A 15,823-nucleotide genomic window follows, 5' to 3' on the forward strand; every position below is an offset into this window, starting at 1 on the left:
ACTAAAAAAGATAAAGTATGATTTTGGTTTTCAACATTTTTCTCAAATTTTAATTTGATTTTAAATATTTTATTTCTATTTCCAAAAGTTTTGAACAAATTAATATTATTCTACTGTTAAATTTATATTAATAGTTAATTAAATGAGTTACGTGAATCTTAATAATATTATTAAAATTATATCTTTTTTTATATATTAGAAAAAGATAACCAAAATCTTTTTATAACATTTTTTTCTTCAAATTTTTTTTTTATAAAACTCCAAATCCTAACAATCATCATCAATGCTTCAAAATTAAAGGAAAAATGTTTATATTAATAATCATTGTGAATCAATTTTATTTAGAGTAAATAGTCATCTCTAACCATAAAAGATTTGAATACCGACAAAATTGACCATAAAAAATTAAAACTAAAGTTATACCCATACAAAATAAATTTGGATTGACAAAAATGATCAAATCCTAAAAAATATAAAAAATCTCCAAATTATTCCCTCTCTCCACCACTCACCCATCCTACCATCAACATCATCATCACAATCTCCTCCTTATTTCTTCCCCCTAACCAATGGTATGATTAAGAATCCTATTAGTTCCATAGTCATTAGAGTTATGTCCACCAACTATATATGCATATCAATGGTAAGTTCTCACTGCAAGCTCCAATTATGGCATTTAGCACACTAAGCCCTCCAACAGTGAACATAACAACGCATGCGCTAACTCCACGTGACTATGCATAGTCGTCTGCAGCATACTCTGCGTTGAGTTCGTTGCAACAACTAATAAGGTTGAGGCTTGGCTCGGCAATTTGAACGAGACAGCGGGCTAGGTGGCAGCTGAGTATGGCTTCGAATGAGGCGATGATGGTGACAGAGATGGTGGTGGAGTTGTTGTTGGTGCAGAAGATGATGTCGTTGCTTGAGGTTTGTGCGAGTCCACTAATCCAATCTTTGTGTCTATGGTGGTGGTTGAAGACAGTAGCAGTTTGGTAAGATGGAATGAGAATTGGAAAGAGAATAATGTGATGATGATGCTGATGGTGTGATGGGTGAGTGGTGGAGAGAGAGGGGATAATTTGGGATTTTTTGATCGTTTTGTAGGGTTTGATCATTTTTGTCGAATAAAATATATCTTGTATGGATAAAACTTTAGTTTTAATTTTTCGTAGTCAATTTTGTCGGCGTTCGAATCTTTCTTAATTAGAAATGGTTATTTACTTATTTTACTTATATACTAAAATCGAATGTTATTGGCTATTCAATATGCGAATTGTTTGTATCAAATTTAATGGTGGAACAATATTGAATCAGCCTAAAACTTTTTTGGGATTGAAATAAAACATTTGAAAGTTAAAAACAAATTAAGTAGGCCGGTTTAAACGAACTCAATAATTTTGTGCACATTAGATGCGCCACTTTTTATGAACTATTAGATTTTATTGATAAAAAGTCAAAGAATGTTATAGAAAAGAATGTTATAGAAAGAAAGTATTGATATACTTTATAAATATAGAACATATTAATGCATACATATATAAATACATTTTAATATTAATATATTAAAAATGGCAAGTGTAATCTTTTTTTTTTAAAGTAAATAAATATAAAATATATAAATACATACAAAAATATTTTTATTTATTAAGAGTAATTGTTATGAAGTTTTATTTTTAATTACATTTACTTGTTAATATGGGTGGTAATGGGTAGGATAGGGTAAGGTTTGGAGGCAACTTTAACCTTACTTACGGGTTGAGATTTTTATATAAATTTAACCCTATTCTATCTGCGGGTTACAGAAAAGATGGAACATTATTATATAATTTGATGATAATTTAAAATAGAACTGATTTTTATGTAAAAGAAAAAATATTAAATTATTAATTAATAAACTTTTTAATAGTTAAGGATTTTTTGCATTTAGTGAGAGGTCTTTTATTCAACATCTACTTAAAACATAAATAGATATATAATATATACATATATAAGATGCGGGTTAGTCGGGTAGGATTGAGACTCAACCCGCACCCTACCTGATTTGCACGAAAATTCTACGCCCATCTTATTCTATCTCTACTGCAGATTGATTGACAACTCTAATCGACCGAATAGAGTCATATTAAATACCCGCAGATAGGATACATATTACCATGCTTACTTGTTAATCTAATCTAACTTACATAATCCATCCTTATAAACACTAAAATAAAGTGGCGACTATTTCAATGTCGGATCCAATATTAATACCAGTGAATCAGTGATTAACTGATTATAAACTAATTAAATTTAAAATTCACATAACTATTTTAAATAATAATATATCATCTTGAATCATCTTTCTAATTTTGAAATAAAAATTACTACATATATCTGTGTCTTGCACAGAATAATAAACTATGATATATAAAATATTTTTTAAAAAAAAATTAAAAAAAATACGTACAGTATTTTTGTTAAAAAATTATTAAATTAATTAAATTTAAAATTTAACTATTTTTAACATTAAAAAAAATAAAATGAATGAATAATAATTTTAGTTATTTTAGTTATTCTTATCTCTATGTATATTATGATTTTTTAAAATTTTAAAAAATTATTTTTCTTGTGCTTATTGAAAAATTTTTTATTTATTTTTAGTTTAATTTACCTAATTTAGATACTACAATTTTTAAAAAAATATTTTTTAAAAGTCAAATTTGATAAGTTATTTTCAATAATTAAAAATTTTAACAAATTGATAATTAACAAATTTTAATAATATTTGATTGGAATTCCTATGAAAATAATTATTGAATTTAAAAAAGTAATATAATTATTAAATTATACATTTTATAATAAAATATTTTAATATAAAATAAAGATAGTAAAAATAAAGAGTTAATACTCCACCCCACTCTTAACAATTATCTTGAAAGGACAACGAAACTCCTAAGAAAAAAAAATCCAACTCGGTCCCTGATTTTTTTCTAGGATTGATTAGCCCCTGTCTAAAAAAAAATAACATTGACTTTTTTGGCACAGGGGCTAATCCGTCCCATAAAAGTAAAGTTCAGGAGCTGGATTGGTATTTTTTTTTTGTCAATGACCTCGTTGTCTTTTGAGGTAATTGTGAGGAGTTGTTTTGTGTTTTTCTCAAAAATTTTTAAACTAATATTAGAGTTAGAGGTGATAAAAGGGTTAAACCTGCCGGGTCAATCCGTCAAAATTGCCAAAAAGATGGATTAGGGTGATACTTTGAACTTACCAATCTGAAAAAGCTTGCCAAATTTGCACTATTGAATTTGCTGATTTTGATCGGGCGGACTTTCAATCATATTTTTTAAGGATATTTTGATAATTTTATCAATAATATACCTAAGAAAAGTTATTACGATATCAGTTTTCTTCCCTTACAGCTACACATACCCACACTCTCTCCGTCTCTCTCACAAGAAAGGAAAAGAAAAAAGGAGCGGGGAGTCACTACAAGAATTTGACAGATTAGCGACGAATTTTTGCGAGAAATATTTTTTATCACTAATCTGTCACTAACTTGCGAGGAAATAGTGACGCACTAACGACAAAATTAATGAGCGGTCACAAAATATCCGAACTTGAGAAAAGCGACTAATTAGCGAGAGATTTACGAGTAAGTTTTTTTCTCGCAAATTCAGTTTCATAGCTAAAAAAAAGAGTGAGAAAAATGTCTTCGCTAATTTGTCACAAAATAATTAGCGAGTGACAATGTTCTAGCAAATCAGTCACTTAGAAGTTCAATCGAATAAAAGAAAAATAGCGAGGGATACTATTGTCACTATTCCGTCGCTAAATAAACTTTGTGCGAAAAGACTAATTAGTGAGGAACAATGTTACTAGCTAATCCGTCACAAAGAGTTGTAATGCATTTTGCGATGGACAAATTCCTAGCTAATTTGTCACCAAAGTTTTTATTTTTTAGCGAGCAACAAGTTTCTCGCTAATTTGTCGCATAATATTGTAAAAATTCAAAATTAGGGTTGCGACAGAAAACAGTCGTCGCTAACTCGTCGCAATGGAAAATCATTCAGCTAGGAAAGTGTTCCTTGCTAATTAGTCGCTAAAGAGAAAATACAGATATTGAATGCCTAGGACGTAAGTAGTGAGAAATTTGCGATCGTTTAACAACTGACACACTTCGTTCGCTTATTTCAAGTCGCTGATTAGCGAGCGAAATACATTTGTCGCTAAGTTGTCGCAAGTTAAATTTAGTGAGCGACTTGGCAACGGCAATATTGCTGCAAAGCAAAAGCTATATCCTACCTATTTGTAGCAAATTACCCACTAATCTCGTTGGAAATCCGTCGCAGAGTTATAACAAATCCAAAATTAACCGAGAGAATGTTAGAAGTAACTGGTCGCAATTGAGTCACTAATCAAAAGCTTATTTAGTGAGGAATTAGCGACTGCTTAACAACTGATGGACTTTCCTCACTGATTTCAAGTTGTTACTAATTTGTGAGGAAATATGTTAGTCCTTATTCCGTCACTACTTTAACTAGTGGTTCACGTGCCTGTTCAACCACGTTTCTATTGAGTTTAAAAAATTAATTTTATATTTTTATTTTTAAAATTATAAATTTAATATTAATAATTAAAAATAAATTATAAAAAAAATTAAATACCTTAAATTATTTAACATGTAAAATATATAAAATAAATAAAATTAAATTAAAAAACAAGATTTAAAAAAATTTTGTTGTTATAGTGTGTAACAAAATTAATATAAACACTTACTAATATTATATAAAGATTAGTTATTTATAAATATTATATAGTGTGTTTGGCTGTGAAGGAGAAAAACTGAAACCCTAATCCCCTTTCTTTAGGTATTTATGTTATTGATAAAATTATCAAAACATTCTTAAAAAAAAACATTGAAAATCCGTCGAACCAGTCTGCCCTGTCCTGCCAAAAGCCGCAGGTTTTTCGGTGCAAGTTTGGCTAGTTTTTTCGAATTGACAGGTTCAAAATCTCACCTCAACCAGCTTTTTTTTATGGTTTTGGCGGATTGACTCGACGGCTTCGGTCCATTTTATCACCCTCTAACATTAATATTAGTTGATTTTTACTATTTTTATTTCATATTGATTTGATCTATTATAAAATATATAATTTAATAATTATATTATTTTTTCAAATTCAATAATTATTTTCATACTTGTATATATAAGAATTCCAATAAAATATTATTAAAATTTTTTAATTATTAATTTTTTAAAATTTTAATTATTGAAAATAATTTATCAAATTTAATTTTTAAAAATATCTTTTTAAAATTTATTGCACCTAAATTTGGTAAATTAAACAAAAAATAAATTAAAAATTTTCTAATAAACATAAGAAACAGCAATTTTTAAAATTTAAATAAATCATAATATGCACAAATATAAGAATAAATTTAAACTTTATCATTATAAAAAGTTATGTTAGATTTTAAATTTTGATAAATATAAAATAGCTTTAAAAAGCACTCTAACTTTTAAAAAAATGCAAGTAGATACAAATAATTTTATTAAATCAAATTAATTATAATTTGTTAATATATTAATTACTATTAGTGAGTAATTGTTATATTTTATAAATAAATAAAATTATTATTTATTGATTTTATTATTTTATAATTTTTTTAACAACTGTTACTATACATATTTTTATTTAAAAATTAAAAATTTATTTTATGTATTTTTATTATATTCTATGTAGGACACAAATACATGTACTAGTTTTTAATTAAAAAATAGAAGATAATATATTATTATTTAAAATAATTAAGTGAGTTTTAAATTTAATTATTCTATAATCAGTTAAACACTGATTCACTGGTATTTAGACTGAATATTCGTTAGTTTATTTTGATGTTTATACTAATGGATTATGTAAGTTAGATTACATTAATATGTAATATAAAATAATTTAATTGTTTTATATTTTGCAATTAAAAATAAAATTACGTAATAATTAATCTTAATAAATAGAAATATTTTTGTATGTATTTATATATTTTACATTAATTTAATTTAAAATAAAATATAACACTGATTTTTTTTAAAATATTATATAGTAAAATATATTTATATATGTATGTATTAATATGTTTTATATTTATAAAATTTATTAATATTTTTATAATTTTTTGTTTTTATTTAATAAAATCAATAATTTATAAAAAATAACATATTCAATATGCTCAAAATTATTGAGCTTGTTTTAGATGCACCCAAATTTTATGACCCTTCTTGTTTGTTTATGGTTCTGATAATAACTATGAGTCTGTGATGTATAGGTGCTGCTGATTTTGAAGCTTTGTGGTTGCGTCTTAAATTGGAAAAAAATATAAATAAAATTGATAACAATATTAATACTAGATTCATTTATTATTTTCTGTAGTTGTAGATAGGCATAGGCCCGGCCGATAGCCTGCCTTCACCTAAGACTATTATGCAAATCTTCTCTTCGTTGCAACATATATACACTCCATGAATTTACAAGTCATGATATTTGAGGGTGGGAACTAATGGGGCCATGCCAAAATTCAAAATTGAAAAGTGAGTCTCTGAACTTAACATAATATATAAATAATTATATAAAAAATATCATAATTTTGATAATAAACTTTCGAATTAATTCCCAATAATTTTAGATTAGTGTTGTAAAATAAATAAATAAGGAAGATGTAATAATATAAAATAATATAATATAATTAGATAGCTTTAATAACAATATTCACAATGATTACTATCTTAATATAATAAGTATAATTAATATATCTACTAATATTATATATTGTAGTATAAGAGAAAAGATAAAAAAAATTGTACATAGAGAGAAGATTTTATATTTATATTGTGTATATTTTCTTGTGTCAGATCATGTTTTTATAGGCATACATGGGTTTGCTTTTCAAACCACAATTATTGTGCTTCATCCTAAGGACTTGCTCCTTTTAACATAGAAAATAGGTTGCCCATAAATGGACATCTATTCTTATCCTATTCTAGTCACAACACTCCTCTTTGGATGTCCATTTAAGATTATTGCCTTATTAAAACCTTACTAAACCCAATAGGAAAAAACCTTAGTGAAGGAAAAAGAGTACAATATCCTTTAGTGATGGGGACTGACTCATTAAAAACATTGTCAAGAAAAACCCAATGGAAAAAAAAAACCTGACCAAGGAAAAAGATTACAGTCTCCCCCTCTTGTCGACATCATTTAACATCTCGAAATCGACGCATCCCAATCTCATGCACCAATCTTTCAAAGGAAGATTTTGGGAGTGACTTTGTAAATAAATCTGCCAGATTATCACTCGAACGGATCTGTTGGACATTAATTGTCCCTTGATTTTGAAGATCATGAGTGAAGAAGAATTTGGGAGAAATATGCTTTGTTCTATCACTTTTGATGTATCCACCCTTAAGTTGAGCAATGCATGCTGCATTATCTTCAAACAGGACAGTTGGAGCTATCTTATGATCAATTAGTCCACATGATGACAAAATATATTGGATCAAACTCCTAAGCCAAAAACACTCGCGACTTGCTTCATGAATCGCTAGTATTTCGGCATGATTAGAGGATGTTGCAGCAATCGTCTGTTTCGTGGACCTCCATGATATAGCTGTTCAGGCATATGTAAATAGGTATCCTATTTGAGATCTCCCTTTATGTGGATTAGACAAGTAGCCAGCATCTGCATAGCCAACTAGTTGTGACTTGGATCCATAGGGATAAAACAATCCCATATCAACCGTTCTATGAAGATATCGAAAGATTTGCTTGATTCCACTCCAATGTCCTCTAGTTGGAGATGAACTATATCTTGCTAGTAAATTCACCGCGAATGATATGTCAGGTCGCGTATTATTAGCAAGATACATTAACGCTCCAATGGCACTAAGATATGGCACTTCAGGACCAAGGATATCTTCATTCTCTTTTTTAGGACGGAATTGATCATTTTTCACATCCAAAGATCTTACGATCATTGGGGTACTTAATGGATGTGACTTATCCATATAAAATCTCTTCAAGATCTTTTCTGTGTATGTTGTTTGATGAATGAAGATCCCATCTTTTATATGCTCGATCTACAGGCCGAGACAAAATTTAGTCTTTCCAAGATCTTTCATCTCAAACTCTTCTTTTAGAGTTTTTATAATTGTTGGAATCTCTTCAGGAGTCCCAATGATATTTAAATCATCAACGTACACAGCAATTATAATAAATCCAGTTGCAGTTTTCTTTATGAAAACACACGGGCAGATATCATCATTCTTGAATCCATTTTTGGCCAGATACTCAGTAAGACGATTATACCACATTCATCCAGATTGCTTTATACCATATAAAGATCTTTCCAATTTGACTGAGTATAATCCCTGTGAATATTCATTGGATGGTTTAGATATCTTTAGTCCTTCAGGGACTTTCATATAGATATCCCGATCTAATGAGCCAAATAAATGGGCTGTTACCACATCCATTAAATGCATATGTAGTTTATGATATCCAGATAAACTAACCAAATAACCCAATGTTATCGCATCCACTACAGGAAAATACGTTTCTTCATAATCTATACCGGGCCTTTGTGAAAATCCTTGTGCCACAAGTCGGACTTTGTAGCGCACAACTTCATTTTTCTCATTTCGTTTTCTCACAAATACCCACGGGTAACCAACAGGTTTTACATCTTCTGGTGTACGGACTATAGGTTCAAAGATTTCACGTTTTACAAGTGAGTCTAACTCAGCCTTCATGGCTTCTTTCCATTTTGGCCAATCATTCCTTTGTCGACATTCTTCGACTGATCTTGGCTTAAGATCCTTACTTTCATGCATGATATTCAATGCCACATTATATGTAAATATTTCATTGACAATTGTCTTATTTCGGTTCCATTTCTTTCCTGTAAAGATATAATATATCGAGATCTCATCATTTTCACAATTTTCAGGTACCTGAACGTCTTCTAGTGTTAAAACTATATCAGAATTTTGGACAACTGCAGGTATCTTTACTATGCCTTTTTCAACAGGAATAATATTTACCTATTTTCTCTTTCGAGGATTTTTGTCTTTGGAACCGACAGGTCTGCCACGCTTCTGGCGTGAATTTGCTTCAGTGGCTACTTGTCCTACTGAGACATCAATTCAAATTGGGGCATTTTTCGCTGGTATATAAGATTTAGTTATCCTCTTTGTATTGGAAAATGCATCAGGCAATTCATTTGCTATTCTTTGCAAATGTATAATCTTTTGAACTTTTAGTTCACATTGCCCTGATCGAGGATCTAAATACATCAACAATGATGCATTCCAATTAAGTTCCTTTTCAGGAAGCTTATTCTCTCCCCTAATATTGGAAATTTTGATTTATCAAAATGACAATCCGCAAACTGGGCTTTAAATACATCTCCAGTTTGTATTTCAAGATACCTCACTATAGAGGGAGAATCATATCCAACATATATCCCCAATGTTCTTTGGGGTCCCATTTTGGTACGATTAGGTGGTGCAATGGGAACATATATTGCATACCCAAATATTCTTAAATAGGAAATATTTGGCTGCTGGCCAAAAGCTAATTGCATAGGAGAGAACTTATGGTAACTCGTTGGCCTCAAACGAATAAGTGCTGCGGCATGTAAAACAGCATGCCCCAAACCGAGGTTGGGAGATTTGTTCTCATAAGCAAGGGTCTAACAATTAATTGAAGGCGTTTAATGAGTGATTTTGCTAACCCATTTTGTGTGTGAACATAAGCTACTTGATGTTCAACACTTATTCCATTAGCCATACAATAAGCATAAAAAGCTTGGGAAGTAAATTCACCAGCATTATCAAGACGAATTACTTTGACTGGATTTTCTGGAAATTGTGCTTTTAATCGAATAATTTGAGCCAGTAATCTCGCAAACGCCAGGTTGCGAGAGGACAATAAGCACACATGTGACCATCTCAAAGATGCATCTATCAAGACCATAAAATATCTAAAAGATTCACATGTTGGATGAATAGGTCCACATATATCACCTTGAATCCTTTCTAGGAATTCAGGGTACTCAAATCCAATTTTTACTGGTGATGGCCTTAAGATTAACTTTCCTTGAGAACATGCAGCACAACAAAATTCACTAGATTTAAGAATCTTCTGATTCTTTAGTGAATGTCTATGAGAGTTTTCAATAATTCTCCTCATCATGGTTGTTCCCGGATGACCCAATCGGTCGTGCCAAGTTATGAATTCATTTGGGCTAGCAAACTTCTGGTTTACAGTGGCATGTGATTCAATTGCACTAATCTTGGTATAATATAACCCAGATGAAAGTGAGGGTAATTTTTCTAATATAACTTTCTTATTTGAATCATGAGTTGTGATACATAAGAACTCATGATTTCCCTTATTCATAGTCTCAATATGATATCCATTTCGACGAATATCTTTAAAGGTAAACAAGTTTCTTCGAGACTTGGTAGACAATAGTGCATTATTTATTATGATTTTTGTTCTTCCAGAAAACAAAATTATAGCTCTTCCGGAACATTCAATCACATTGCCTGAGCCAATAATGGTATTAACATATTCTTCTTTTGGCACCAGATGGGTAAAGTATATATCACTTTTGAAAATAGTGTGCGAACTTGCACTATCCGCAAGGCAAATATCTTCAGGATATGTCCTTGCCATTTTTCTTCAAAGACAAATGATAATAATAATAAAATGAGTAGAAGTACATGCACAGTAAAATTATTCACATGAATACTTAACAAACATATACACATATCAAATTATTCCATTATTGATTAAATAGCTAAATTTTTCTTCAGAATCCTTAAAGAAATCAGATACATCATAATGAGTGGTGGAATTTTTAGCATCATTTGAAACAAAATTCGACTCTTTTCTCTTATCGTCCTTTTTCAAAGATGCCTGGTAAAGATCGACTAGGTGCCTTGGGGTACGACAGGTACGTGACCAATGGCCTTTTCCACCACAACGGAAGCATTTATCCTCAATTGATATACTTTGCCCATTGTTTCTTTCTTTATCCCACTTCTGGTGAGATCCTTTGTGAACATAATTTCTTTTCCTTCCATAATTTTTCTTGTTATCAAAATCTTGCCATTTACCTCTTCTGGGGTTATAATTTGCCGCATTTGCTTCAGGAAATGGGGCAGCGCCAGCTGGGCGCGCTTCATGATTTCTTAAGAGCAACTCATTGTTGCGTTCAGCAACAAGAAAGCAAGAAATTAGCTCAAAATATTTTTTAAATCCTTTTTCTCGATTACTACTACAGGAGTACATTCGAGACATGGAAGGTCGAGAAAATTTTCTCTAACATATCGGGCTTAAGGAAGTATTTGATGATTGTACCTTTCTTCAAGGTCTTTCCATAGATCTGCAGGATCTTTTAATGTGGGATATTCATTTTTCAATCATACGTCAAGATGACGACGAAGGAAAATTATGGCTTTGGCTTTATCCTTCTGGGATATATTGTTTTCAGCTTCAATGGTATCTCCAAGATCCATTGAATCAAGATAGATTTCAGCATCTATATCCATGATAAATAATTATTTCCAAATATATCAAGAATATTAAATTCAAGATAAGAGAGTTTCAACATAATGAAAATTTGTTACCTGGAGTTTTCCTAAAATTTGATCAGAGTCTCGTGCTGATAATGTGTTGTAAAATAAATAAATAAGAAAGATGTAATAATATAAAATAATGTAATATAATTAGATAGCTTTAATAACAATATTCACAATGATTACTATCTTAATATAATAAGTATGATTAATATATCTATTAATATTATATATTGTAGTATAAGAGAAAAGATAAAAAGGATTTTGTACGCAGACAGAGAAAATTTTATATTTGTATTGTGTATATTTTTTTGTGTCAGATCATGCTTTTATAGGTATACATGGATTTGCTTTTCAAACCACATTTATTGTGCTTCATCCTAAGGACTTGTTCCTTTCAACATAGAAAATGGGTTGCCCATAAATGGACATCCATTCTTATCCTATCCTAATCACAACAATTAGAGCCAATTTTGATAGTTTTATGAGTAATTTTTTTAACTTTTAATTTATAAAAAATTATATTATTAATGTTTAGTATTATTTTTAAAATTAAATTATAATTTTTAAAAAGTTATTTAGTATTTGTTTAGATGTTATTATCTTAATAAAAAAAAAATTTATTTTTCTATTTTTTGTGTATTTAACAAATTTCTAATTGTAAAAATGAAAATACTAAAAAAATAAAAAAAATTTTTGGGAAGATATAATTTATATTTTTTTAAAGATCTTTTTTCTTTAAAAAAATATTTTTTATATATTAAATAAATAAATAAGTACTTTTATATTGTTATACCCAAATATAATTGATAAATAAAAAGATCTTTTTGTACTAGATATCCAAATATAAAATTACTTTTACTTTTTCATAAGATCTTTTTAAAAAAGATAACTCGAAAAAAGATGTTTTCTTAGAAACTCACGCAGACAAGCCCTTAAGTACTTATAGAGAAGTAAAAAACAAAGACTTTTTTTATAATAAAAATTTTTTATCATTTTTTTTAAAATAAGCACTTTTACGACTAAAAAAAAAAACAAATACAAAATAATTTATTTATAAGTTACTTTTAATACAAGTATTTAGGGTTTAAGTTCTCTTTTCAAAAAGGTTTAATTACTCTGTTGGTCCTTATAGTTTCGCGAAAACTTTAATTAAGTCCCTATACTTTTTTTTTCTTTTAATTGGGTCCTGTACCAAATATTTTTTTCAATTGAGTCCTTATACTTTTTTTCTTTTTATTTGAGTCCCTGCACTAATTTTTTTTTTTTAGTTGAGTCTTATACAATTAAGCCAATTACTACTAAGATGGACCTAATTAAAAAAAAAAGTTTGGTACAAAAATCTAATTAAAAAAAAATATAAAGACTTAATTAAAAATTTTGTAAAACTATAAAAACTAATAGAATAATTAAACCTTTCCAAACAAACTTAGTTAAGTTATTTATTTAAATTTGACCTAAATACCTTGCTTTCTTAACAATTGTTATTTCTTAAAAATCTTCAAAAATTGTTCCTATTAAATAAATTAATCTTTTATTGTACTAAAATTCGTAAGTAACCAATTTAAACGTTAACTCTTTCTCAAATGACCATTGAGGAGATGAAATAACAAGATATGTATACAACAAAGAAATTGAAACGTATAAGAACGGAAGATTAAAGAAGTCGGCCAAACCAGACGACAAGTTAACACTTTTTTTTTTTGAAACAACATATGTATTATGATCTATCCTTAGCCAAACAAGATATGTATTATGATCTATCCTTAGCGGATCTTTATAAATAAAATATTTTGCAGAAGATATGGAAGTTGTCAACATCCAATACTAGAAGATAAGAAAGGAGTTTTGCAGTTTGTGATCATCACGGATTTAAATCTTACAGTTCTGATATTGCATGTCACATGGATGAGGAAACTTTGTTTAGAGTGTGCACTCCAAAATAATTGATATAGGAAACATGTGAAGACCACTCAAGTGGGTGGGAACCGTGGGACGGATGGAGTGCCCACATTGCTCGTTAAGCTGATTATTTCTTTTTTATTTTTGGGTTAGGCTTAAGCTCATTATATCAAACACATTTACCCAAACATTTCTCATAAGATTGTTGGACTTCTTGGCCCAACTTTCTGTTTGAGCACATTCGGGCCTTGCAACAACAAAGTAGTATATCAAGACCCAAAAAAAAGTTGATCCAACAAAGTAGTTTTTTTTTACTACCAAAAAAAAGTAATTTTTCTTTTACTAAAGATAGAGAAATTTGAACCCGCGACCTTTTAAATGAATATGAGAAAATTATATCATTTGAGTTATAACTCATTGGCTAATCTAACAAAATAGTACATCTGTGCAATTTGACACAAATGAATGAAGGTCTATATTCTTTAACTATTTTTCTTAAATTTGAATCTTCGTAAAAGATGAAAATAGAACCTGCTTGTTTAGGAGGGTCACCCATCTTGTGTACCTCTGTAGGACCCGAAAAATGAGTCATTGAGCTTTCATCTTGGTCCAGTGCAAAAAAAAAAAATTTAACATAAATATTTTCTTTAAGTGATGAGCATAATGTGTAAATAAAAAATTAGTTTAAACAACTTAAAGTTATTTTTATTTGAAATTCATTACTTATTGCTAAAATAATTATGTAATTTTAGATGTGACAAATGTGCAATTATAAATGCTAAAAAAAACTATCATTTTTACCTACAAAATTTTAGAACATTGACAAAACTATCAACAAAACAAAAGAACAAAATTAACATTTCACACATTAAATTTTAGTTGACTTTTTAAAAAATTAACAAAAATTTCAAATTACCCGTACTAGTTATCCCCTCCCACCCTTTTTTTTTAGTTTTGAAATCTTCGTACAACACTATTTTTTCCTTCACTCCCAAAAAGAAAAACCCAAAGAGATTTATGTATTCTATAATTGACAGTTATAGCAAATAAAAAAAAAAAAGATATTATAGATAGATATAATAGATATATAGATGCCTGCTTCACACCATACATATATTCACATGTTCTTTCTCAAAAGTAGACCTAGTTCATATCACAAACCTCCCAAGCAAGTGTTAATTTCAACAAATTCATTCTCTCAATGTTTGCAACCTCAACGCCAGGAATGTTCCAGAACTCTTTAACACCCTTACCTCCTTTGATTCCGCACACAATATGAGGTTCCTTTTTTAAAATGTATTGATTGTTACACATTTTTCTCTCTTTTGGATCTTAAGATGTTGATGATTTCTTTGTCTTTTCAACTACTTCCGTAACATCTGAGACAACAAGAGGGAGATTTATTATAGTGTCAATACGGTGGCTGCGATGATGAGTGAGGGATCACGAGGATATGAGAGACGACAAACCTGGTTCTTAGGACTCGGCGGAGGTCTAGTGGCCGATGCAGTGGGAGATGGCTAAGGCTACTGAGAGTTCTTGGAGATTTTGTCATGGACGAGGAGGTGGTAGTGATGTTGGTGAGGTGGTGTTGATGAAGATTTTGAATGTTTAAAATTTTAGGAAAAGAAAAAGAATGGTAGTGATTTAGAGGTTGAGGACAACAAGGATAATTTTGGAGATTTGTTGTTAATTTTTTAACAGAGTCAATTAAAATTTAACATCTAGATATTTGTCACACATAACTCATTTTTAAAGGGAAAATATTAATTTCAATTTTGTACGAATAGTTTTGTCAGCATTTTAAATTTTTGTGGGTAGAAATATTAATTTTTTTATGAATATTATATACATAAAACTATAAATGTTATATTAAATAAGATAAATTTAATTATTTTCTTTCTAGCATTACCAATATTGTAACCTGCAAAAGTGAGGATTTATTTTCAATGACTAAAGCTTAATTTTTTTTTCAATTTCTTGTATGAGAATATTAATTTAATTAAAGCTTTTACGATTTTGATAACAAGTTATTATGAAAATTTTTTATATATACTCAAGAGAGCATTTTTTTTTACTTTAGAGACAACATACAGAATAGTAATTTTATTATGTTCAAAGATTTAAATACTAAAAGAATTACATTATAACAATATTAGGTATCAATGAGATCAATAATTCGTCTCAAAATTAATAGTGCTGACTTGGGAGGCACAAAGTTTAAATTTATTTAATTAAGATTAATTTAATTTGTTTGGTAGTATTTTTAGGTATTTAAATTTAAATCAGATCTAATTTAATCT

General features: G+C 28.9%; 1 long non-coding RNA gene across 1 annotated transcript; it reads right to left on the reverse strand.

Annotated features, from left to right (window-relative positions):
• Positions 1 to 14,562: 14,562 nt before the first annotated feature.
• LOC140174234 (uncharacterized) lies at positions 14,563 to 15,242 on the reverse strand. Its single transcript, XR_011863492.1, has 2 exons — positions 14,990 to 15,242; positions 14,563 to 14,899 (listed from the first exon to the last, which is right to left on the reverse strand). It is a non-coding gene; the product is annotated as an uncharacterized lncRNA (long non-coding RNA).
• Between the last annotated feature and the right edge of the window lie 581 nt (positions 15,243 to 15,823).

Source organism: Arachis hypogaea, chromosome 7 (genome assembly GCF_003086295.3).
Source record: "Arachis hypogaea cultivar Tifrunner chromosome 7, arahy.Tifrunner.gnm2.J5K5, whole genome shotgun sequence".
Lineage (NCBI taxonomy): Eukaryota > Viridiplantae > Streptophyta > Magnoliopsida > Fabales > Fabaceae > Arachis > Arachis hypogaea.